This window comes from Lycium ferocissimum, chromosome 12 (genome assembly GCF_029784015.1).
Source record: "Lycium ferocissimum isolate CSIRO_LF1 chromosome 12, AGI_CSIRO_Lferr_CH_V1, whole genome shotgun sequence".
In the NCBI taxonomy this organism is placed as follows: domain Eukaryota; kingdom Viridiplantae; phylum Streptophyta; class Magnoliopsida; order Solanales; family Solanaceae; genus Lycium; species Lycium ferocissimum.
Window position 1 is genome coordinate 21,341,630 of NC_081353.1, and position 11,140 is coordinate 21,352,769.

An 11,140-nucleotide genomic window follows, 5' to 3' on the forward strand; every position below is an offset into this window, starting at 1 on the left:
TCACAACGGATGTCTAATTTACTAAGTCAACCCCCCCAGCGGAACTAAGTCAAGTTTTCAAACAAGTGCACAAATACAATCAAATGCCTTTATTTTATAATTCTGAATCTTTAAGTTATAGCTAAACTCGCTGCTAGCCTCGGAAATGAACCAGCAGGGGTAAAATGGTCAAAACTCACATAACAACCTAGTGGGTCCTCACAGAGTGTAACATCATCTCGAGGACAATTAGGATGAATACTCCCCAAGTTATGCAAAGAAAAAGAGGGTTGAAGAATGAGTTTCGAAAAGTAAAGACTTCAATATTCCACGATAGGTACATCAAGTTTATCAAAACAGTGACTGAATTTCAACGTACAATCAAAACATACGACATGAACTTAGTCCTCTTAAATTGTCCAAATAGGATTCAAGTGTGGCAGCCTAATATGTAATTCCTTTTTCTTATTTCAACAATTTTTTAAACATTAATATCAAGCAACAGAGCATACAACTGAGCTTCAAGCAACAAAAGTTATATATAATTTTCGAAATTCTTCATCTAAATCCAAAAGGAAGGCACTGATCCTACTCAACTCATGACAAAGGACTCAATATCCACATTTATCCATCAAAAGGATCATAAATTGATCAAGAGAGCCTAATTGATTCAAATTTGTCTTAAAGGAAAAGAAGACTCCAAAACCAACTCCTTTGGGTTCGGGATATGAAATACTCTAGGAAATTGCACTTAATATTCTTCAAAGATTTGGCGGAATATAAGGAAGCTAAAAGTGCATTTAGTTTTTTTTTAAATCAATAAAAAGCATAATTGTATGAGTACGATATTATTCTTACATTCATGAAACTTATTCTAATGAAATACCATGAGTACGATATTATTAAAGGAAGAAAAAAAAAATGCAATTTTTCTATCAAAATAACCTACATGAGTGTCCAGCCAATTTCACTTTGGACTTGAAATGAATTGATTCAAATTCAAACAAAGAAAATGGACTGTTATAGCACCTATAGTTGAACATTGGGTCAAAAGCTTGAAAAAGGTCATCAATGTTTCCAAGCCCATAAAAATTGAACTAGATTTGGTAGGGTGCGCCAAGCCCGTGCAGTAGTGCAACATATGAGTGACACGTGAAGGCGGCCCAAGTAGTAAACATCAAGCTTCTCCTTAAAAAATTGAGTTAATATAGTGTGGGCCAATGACCCACTTATAAGAATAGATACTACACCTGATCTTAGCCAAAAGGCCGAGAAAGGTGCATTTAGTTATTTTGAACGTGTGCTCTGGTCAGAATCAGGTTAATTACCATTTATAGAGGGCATGAGTACGGAAAAGATGCTAAACATTTGCTAACTTTTCATGTCTACCAACCAAAACTCAGTTAACCTAAGAGAATTACACCTTGAATGAGACATGTTGTTCGAACCATCAAATAGATTTTAAATATGAAGTTACAGGCAATCAACTCTTAGGATTGGAAATTCAACTGGAGCATAGGCTAAACAATTAAATGACTTTCAGGATTTTCAATCTCAAACAACACTCAATATGTTTACAACCATAAACATATATTGGTTTAACAATTAATCTAGTAGAACTTTGAAGAAAGTAAAGATTCAAACTCAGCAAAGGGCATGCTAATTTTAAACAAAAATCAACAGGTTATGTTAAGATACTAAAACAGTACTGAAAACACACACACACACACACACACACACACACACAAAAAGGGAAAGCAAGGACTTCATAATGCAACTTGAGAAAATGAAAATTAACCCACTTAGTTACCAATTGACGCAGACTCCCCTTTCTCCAGATCATAGGTAAAGGGCAGTTTTGTAGCTTCAAGGATCAGTTTAAGAATGATCCTTTCTTAATAATTTCTAGCCCTATAGGGTCAGGGTTTTTTGGAAAAACCGTTTGCTTTTCAAGAACGGAAAAAATAAAGTTCTACACTAATATTTGAAAGCTCTTAATCATGACAATAAGAAGATATACTGTTTGAACACAGATTTGGAAAAATTTGGATTTCAACAAAGGTTGAACACAGATTTTGAAAAAATTGAAGGATCAAAGAAAATCCAAATTTTATTTGATCAAACCAGAACCTGGATTAAGCTAGTGTAATAGCGAAGAACAAAACACTAATCACATCTATATGTCACGCCCCAAATCTGGAGCGGCGTGAGCAACACTCAATGCCACACTAGGCCCGAGCGAACCACTCTAAATCTGAAACTCTGGTAAGGCCTATCTGCACACAGATAATACCAACAAGCCGGCGAGGCCGTAATCTGGATATATATATATATATATATGCTAAATATCTAGTTTGAACTGGGCACACACACACCCAAAATATATATATATATACATATATATATATATATATATATATATATATATATATATATATACACAACGAGCAAGATGACGAGGTTTCTATGGATGTTGTAAACCAAAAATGAGTGCCGACAAGGCTACATAACATCCCAACTACATACAATTGTTTACAGACCTCTAGGGAACACGAGCTATAGAAAGGACAGGACAAGGCCCCGTTATACCCATATATATATATGTCAAAATAGCATACCAAAAGGGACTGTAGCTCCGAACCAAGTAGAGCGCCCTGACTGCAGCTGAGTGGAAGACCTACTGAGCTGGATCGTCTGTCTGGCTACCTGAACCTGCGGGCATGAATGCAGCGCCCCCAAGCAAAAGGGACGTCAGTACGAAACAATGTACTGAGTATGTAAGTGATGTGTCGGGGATTTATGGCACATTCGACACTTTCGGCAATAAGTTTTATTTGTTTTTGAGCAAGTCTTGGTCAATTTAATGTGTTTTTGTTGTGTTTTAGGTATTTGGCGTTGTAGGAGTCCAAAGATGGAGAATTAAGCAAATTGGATAAAAGCGCGAAGAAGGACGGGATGTATATCGAAGTACGCCCCGTACTGTTCCCCGCCCTTTGAAGGAAAGTACGCCCCGTACTGTTCCCCGCCCTTTGAAGGAAAGTCACTGAAGTCTTTGTAAGATTTGAAGGAAGTACGTCTCGAAAAGTACGTCCCGTACTTATAAGGATGGGCCGTACTTGTTGCCCGTCCTTTGGCTTGAAGTAACAGAGAAGCAATACATCTTCGAGGGAAGGAACGTCCTGAGGATACGTCACGTACTCCAAAAGACGGGACGCACATTTGCCCGTACTTCTTCTGCACCTTGAAGTTATTCAGAGGCCGTGCTTTGTCGTACTTCAATGTACGTCCCGTACTCTTTCAGCGCGGGTGACGTGATTTTGTCCATATTGAAGAGGGATTTGACTGTTATAAATAGCCAATAGGGTTTTGAATATTTTTTTTTTATCACTTTTCATATTTTGAATTCTGAAATTCTGAGATTGGGGTTGAGACAGTTTGTTCTTAGTAGATTACAAAAGTGTTCAAGACTATTACAATCGTTTGATTTCCAGTTTTATTCGTAAGTTTTAATACCAATTCAATTATGCAATCTTCATCTTCTTATTGTTTTCTTGTTGCCATGAGTAGCTAAACACCTTTACTAAGGTTGTGAACCCAAGGATAGGTGTTTTGTGATTGATATACGCATAATGGATTGTTGGGGTTTATTTGTTCTTCATTTTCATCATATAGTTAGTGGTTGTAAACATTAGCTAACGCCCTAAACTGTAGTTTACTTGGGAAAATAACTAGGGTTTGGTAAGAATAAATAACAAGAACTCAGGGCATAACCCTTGTTTAATAAATTCACTTAGGAATAAGAGGAATTTACTTGGCATAATTAACCGTTCTTCATGTATACTTTCTTATCTTTGGAAAAAGCATAGAAAGAAATAATCTTTTCTTATTTGAAAATAGTCTAGATTGATATAGAGGTTGAGTGCATCCTTACAAACGATCCATTAGAAGTATATCAAGATCAAGATCCATGATCAAACACTTTATCTGACGGGGACACAACCTTGGTTCTTTTTCTCCATATATTTACAACTTTAAATTCTTAGTCACTTTAAATTAGTCCACAAACCAAATCTCCAATAAAATCCTTTTTCTGGAATACACCAGGACCGTAAGATTAGTATAATACTCATTTAGTAAACTTTTCACGCCATATTCTCTGTGGGATTCATCCCTAACCTCGTTGGGTTACTATATTTGACAACGTCAGCATTATACCATTAATGGGTGTAATTTGAGTGTATCAGTAAGGCAATGGAATAACTGAAACTGAACTAAAAACAAAACAATCTGGAGGCCAAAGAATGCCCTGAATATCGCACATGACCTGTCTCATATGAATTGCAATATAATACTATTATATATCTCACTGACCAAGTGGCCAGGCAACTGAAAATTCTCACTGGCCCGTCGGCCAGGCAATCTGTCTCACTGACTCGTCGGGCAGGCTCACTAACCCGTAGGCCAGGCAATCTGTTGCACTGACCCGTAGGCCAGGCAATTTGTCTCACTAACCAAGTGGACAGGCTAAAGAAAAATATATATGTATATCATGCATATGATGAAAAACATTGATACTGTAACATGTTTCTTTCGTTTCTCTATAAACTCAAGGACATAGTGAGGGAATATGACCCCTCAGAAAGAACAACATAACACTCGAAAATGATGCCACAATATGACAAGCTCTACTTTGACAAATCTCCAGTCATAAGGTTCTTTACACTTCTACCATTTATGGAATCATGCCAAGAAAAGAAGGAACAGCCTTAACATACCTGGAAGTTCACTTCTCGACTTTCCAACCTACTTCCGGTCTCGCAATCTACATATAAAACCATTCATACTATTATTAGTCTTATCATCATATGCTTATCTTAAGCCTTCAAATTTAATCCTTTTAGAATTTGTCAAAATTCGGGAAGCAACTCCCCTGTATTATCTACTTCCTCCAAATTCCAAAACAACTCCCAAACATCATTAACAACATCAACCATAACTTAATCAAGATAATTCGTCCGAAACTTCCTTTGAAAATTAGTCCATAAGCCAACAACATCGACATATCTATCTATGACCTTTATGCCATGTTTTCCCTTACTTTAAACCATTAAAATCCTCAAAAGAAACGACTTAATATCAAACTCAAGATGAAAAACATACCTTATAACTTGAAGAACATCACCTCACATAATTCAGCCTAGAGCTTATCCACCACAACTTCAATTAGAAGTATGAACAAGCTCTTTCCATGAACTAGTTAAGGATTTTATGGCTTGATCTTCTCTTGATTTGATTTGGAATGTTTTGGAGTGTTGGAGAGAGCTCATAGGGTCTAGAAGGTTCGATTTTGGTGAAAATATGAGCTCCGAAGTCTTGTCCCTTCTTTGATTCATCGAGATTAGCTGTTAATCTTACAAACCCGAGCTTAATTTGATGTAGGAACTCCTAAATTTGCTATATCTTGGTGTAAGAATATTGGATAAATGTTGTAGGAGCTTCTAGAGAAGTGTGGAGATGAGAAATGGTGAAAAATAAGGTGATTTAGATGACTTAAGAGGGTATATATAGTAGTCCAAGAGGGTATATATAGTAGTCCAATTCGATTTGGGGCATGGGCCAAAATTGGTGGGCTTTGTAAGTGACTTCTAGAATTTCCGCTTAGGTTCATGGCTTCTAGCAGTCCGTTTTAAAATTTCCATAACTCCCTACTTTAATGTCTCATTGACGAACAGTTTGTTCCATTAGAAACTACACTCGACGAACTTCATTTTAGGCTTTTGAAACATCTGAAAACTCCTGATATACCAGGAGATATATTTCTCTGAAGTTGACCCAAGATTCTGTCCAAAATTCTGTCAATTTTTTTCAAATTTTTGACAAATTTATTTTCTTCGATTTGATTGATCCCGGAATCTTTTGAAACTTTCCATACATGATATTTATCATTAATTATACTTGATGAGGGTCGTGTCCTTTGGTTCCAAGGTTGTCCTTCCCGGTTACGACTTACGAGATCATAATTCATCCTTTACTTGATTGTCATGTACTTCCCATGGCTTGTACCTTTCAAAAGTTCATGGGACGTCTCCGATACTCCATTAATACAGTGAAATACGTGGCGTGCTCATGCTCTGAAAGTGCGAGGTGTAACATCCTTCCCCCTTAGAAATATTCATCCTGGAATGTTGTAGCTTGCGAGCTTACGATGCAATCATTAATTTCTTGAAATGGTCATTCTCCTTTAGACCCTAATCTTCATACTCTTATAATATGAGCTCATCAGTTTTCTTTCATGTTCCCCTAACTCTCTGTTGAACTCATTCATTAGTTTCATATCCTTATGTCCTCATGTATGTAACCGGTGGTCAACTGATATCCAGGTATCGTCTTGTTCTCATTAAGGTGGTCTTGGCTCATGATCGCTACGGCTCTCCACTGACCTTGCGAGTATACTTAATTGTTATATCCTTTTTACTTGCTCTTTATTTCTCTACTAGTAGACAAACTCACTTGTTCAGTTGTGGCACCTTTCCTTGCTTGCTTCTCTGGTGTTATTTTAGATTATCCCTTTTTGTACTAGTCGACCTTATATACATACCATATCATCTCCTTTTAATTCCTTGGTTGGACCCCTTAATTCCTTACAATGTCATCATAGTTATATTTGAACTTTTCCTCCAATTTCCTCTTCTCAATTTTAACATAGTTACAAAACAAACTCATGAACATGGAACTAAGATAAAATCGTACTTAATCATAATTTCCTTTCCATATGAGTATGCCTTCTTCATAAGTCCTTGATTCTCTTGTACTGGTGATCATTTGAGACTTAAATTAGCCTCTAATCTTCTTTGACTCCTTATCGTTGTCCTTACACAATTTTGCCGGCCATTTTATCACGGTTATTGTTTATATGGTTCTATATCATACACTCTCACAATTGATATAACCGGCGACTTGGAATTTCATGACTTACTAGGTACTTCCTAATCTCAGGTAGTACTGCTGTCTTGCTATCCATAGGCACACTATCTTCTTTTCTTTTGAAGATTATTGAACTTCCTATAAATATTCCTCTTTTAAAGCTTTTATCTCTTCTAGTGCTACAAGTTCTTTTTAGTAGTCCCGATTGTCCTTTATACTTATCCCTAGTCACATGCGGCCTTTCTTACCCCTTCTGTTACCCTATTGGAGCACTTTACTGCATATCCAAATGTACGTAAAATTTCTTCGGCGCGAGTGATTCGAGTCATAGTCCGGAATAAAATGTATCGCGGTGAAATTTATTCTCCTTTCCATATTTGTCTCATGATATACTTGCATTTAATCCATTCTCACTTTTCTTTAGCACATTCTTGACATATATGTTCATCTCAAATTTTGGCTCCTTCAATCTAGTATATTTCCCTCTTTTGAGCTTGGGAATATTGTAGTTCATCTTAGAATTGAATTTGTTCTTCCCCCTTTTTAAAGGATGTTCTCATATACCAGTAACCTTCGATTATTAATCATCTTTGATAGTCATCCGGCTGACCTTAGCGATCCTTCAACTCCTCTATTCCATATAATGCTAGAGTTCTTCTCATCGCATGGTTTAACTTATTTCCTTGTTGAGTTCTTGTATCAAATCAAAATGCTTATACATATCGGATGCAATTCAAATGCCTTCTTTATTGACTTTTCACTTCTACCTTTCATGACCAGTAGTCCCCTAGGCTAATGAATTAATGGGGACATCGGAATTCATTAGGCCCCTTATTGAGTGTCCGACTATACCACGCTCCTTTAGCCCAAGTCTTCCTCCAGGACTATCTTCTTAATATCCTTGAAATTCTCCTTGCTCTAGGTTCCCAATTCCGATTTATGTCTGTACTGTACCATTAAAAGTTGATACTTCACACCATCTATTCCCACGACTTGTCCTCTCATTAGCCTAGCTTATTTTGTCCCGTAATTCTTCTTAACTACTTGTTTGCACCACAGCAATGCATCATGGTCCTTCTAGTGTTCTGTCGGTTCTTGTTATTATCATGAAATCCTCACAAAGTACACCCTTTCCTTTCTTCTTTTGTCGAGTCTTCATCTTCCTTTATGATACTACAACTTGCACACATATACATATCTTGAATTTTCTCGGTTTTCTTCATGATCGTATCTTTCCATATTTCACACAAACATTGTCTTATAACTTCAATTTGTTTTCCTTTGGGCAAACCTACTGACTCATTAACCTTCTGTCACGCCCCAAAATCCACCCTAGACGTGACCGACATCCGACGTCATGAACAACATCGGAAAAACCTAAACGATACAATAATAACACTTGAACCCGCCAGGTTCAACATTCGCCTCCAACAACTTTATAAAATAAAGGTAAACGAATCACGCATATAAGAATTAAATTAGCGGAAGTCTTTATTCACCAAATACTTAGTCAAACGTAATAACGTGCCCGAGAGTTAATCAATAACTCAACAACTACCCACAAGAACGTATACTATGGAGCTTCTAAGATAATGATGAATGTCTAAATCATCGGGACGCAACCCGAAACAAAAAGGCGAAGAGTAAAGATAGAATGGTGCCCCACGAACAATCATGTGGGCTCACCGAATAGTCTCGAAGCAGCAAGTTCTCTTAAGTCGTAGGCGTATCACGAACCTCGCTCCTCAATGATACCTAACATACCATAAAAACAACAATGGTATGCCCGAGTACCGGGTACTCGGAGTGTCTCGGGGACAACAAATATTATAAAAATAAAATATAATAATACATAAAGAAATCGGTTCCGAGAAGATGACATAAAAACGGTCATTCCACTTTTTGATTCTTAATATCATTTGTTAAACAAACTTACAAAACCATTACTCAATATAAAACAAGTATTCGATGTGTATCTTAATAAGAATTATCAAAACCGATTATAAAGTCTTTTGTCAAGTTACAACTTTCAAATATGCCTTTCAAATTGATCAATTAAGATAGTCATCAACAATTCCATAAGAGAATAAGAATGTCACACACATGCCAATACAGCCCAAGAATAAGTCACATCGAGGGATCACCATAGGGTTCCTTGTCACAGCCCACCACACCGGATTATAAAATCCTCGGTGACCACTCATCCTCCCGAATGGCTAGGCATAAACACACCAGAATATGAAATCCTCGGACCACTCATCCTCCCGAATGGCTAGCGAAGCACACCGGAATACGAGATCCTCGGTGACCACTCATCCTCCCGAATGGCTAGGCATAAGCACACCGAATATGAGATCCTCGGTGACCACTCATCCTCCCGAATGGCTAGGCATACACGGATTATGAGATCCTCGGTGACCATTCATCCTCCCGAATGGCTAGGCATAAGCACACCGGAATATGAGATCCCTCGGTGACCACTCATCCTCCCGAATGGCTAGGCATAAGCACACCGGATTATGAGATCCTCGGTGACCACTCATCCTCCCGAATGGTTAGGCATAAGCACACCAACAGAGTTCATAGCATAAAAGTCGAATTACAATTCATCTCAAGGTAGTCACATCACTATTTACCATTAAGGTTCGTTATGCCATATCGTAAAGATAAATCATTTCAAAGAATGTCCTGAAAACGTTTCACTTCTTTAAACATGTTTCAATTTCCACAATTCGTAATAACATACTTTTATGAGTCGACAACCTTTCAAGTAACTAGTTAAATCATCCATCAAGAGAATTCCAATATCATTACCAATCGTTATCCTTCATTATTAAGCATCTCTTATATAAGACATTCATAATATCATATGCATATATAGGGTTTGTTACAATCTAGGTTTAATGTGGGTTTGTCCCCTCACACACATTAACCACCATTTAGTCATGAATTGGAGTTCAAGAACCATGAGAAGAATTACTTTCCTTTCATTCATTAAAGAATCTTCAATAAAATTAATACTTCCAACAATGGTTTCAAAAGTGATTTTAAAAGAGACATACAAATCACAACCAAAGAGTTCGTAAAAACCGATAGAAACAAAAGATGTTCAAAAGAGGCATACAAATCACCTTTATAGTTAAAAAGGATTTTATTTTTTTGAAGAGACATACATTCAAAATAAGGTTTTTAAAAGGGAGACATACATTCAAAATAAGGTTTTTAAAAGGGAGACATACATTCAAAATAAGGTTTTTAAAAGGGAGACATACCTTAATTTGTTAAACATAGTTTAACAAATCACTTTTCTAATGAAGAACACCCAAACCCTAGCTTGAATTACTTTGAAAGAATTATGTTGCAACCCTAGGTTTTGATCACAAAATCATGTTAAGAATCATGGGTTTGATGTTAGAAAGGGAATAGAGACTTGAATTCAACCTAGAATCATGATAACACTTACTTTTTTAGGGTTCTTGAGGCTTGGGACTTGTTCTTATTGACTTTAGGGTAAATTTTCGTGAATGGGGTGCAGGGGAAATAAACCTCAACCTTAAATATAACTGAAAACGCGTAAACCCTACTTTTTGACCTAAATCCGACCCGTTACGCGATGGGTCCGCGATACGGGACCATCGCGCGATGTTCTGCAGCTCAATACTCAGACTTGCATGATTGGCCCGCGATGCGGGGCCATCGCACGCGCTCCCACGCTCCTGAAAAGGCGGCATGTGCCTGCTTCTGCACTTGTTTCGGTAAAATGGACATAACTTCTTGTACGTAACTCCGTTTGGGTTGGGCGACCTACCGTTGGAAATCTATTTCAAAGATCTACAACTTTCGTTGAGGAAGTGTTTCCAAATACGCAACACATTTTCATAAAAATCGCCTAGAAGACAGACCTACCAAAACTTAGGAATTTAAGAGGCCTTAAGAACTTCACTAGTTGGTTTGACTTCAAAACGACCATCTTCCACCCGAATTCATCAAGAATGGATTCATATCGACATAATATCATCTTAATACTAGATTTTTGCATGTTCACACCTAGTTCAAGTTTACGGGTGTTACACCTTCTCCTTGTTGTCGGCGGCCACATAATTTCCTTTAACCATTTCGTTGACACCTTCTCCTTCTTTTAGTCCTCATAGTTTCTTTTCTTTTCTTTTACTTGTAAAACGCCTATTTCTATTAGTCATTCTTTACTCTTAGCTTAGGAGACTTTGGAGTGTTTCGT

The 11,140-nt window shown here is 37.2% G+C and overlaps 1 pseudogene; it reads right to left on the reverse strand.

Annotated features, from left to right (window-relative positions):
* Positions 1–1,085: 1,085 nt before the first annotated feature.
* On the reverse strand, positions 1,086–1,259 carry LOC132041247 (U2 spliceosomal RNA; annotated as a pseudogene).
* Positions 1,260–11,140: the final 9,881 nt, after the last annotated feature.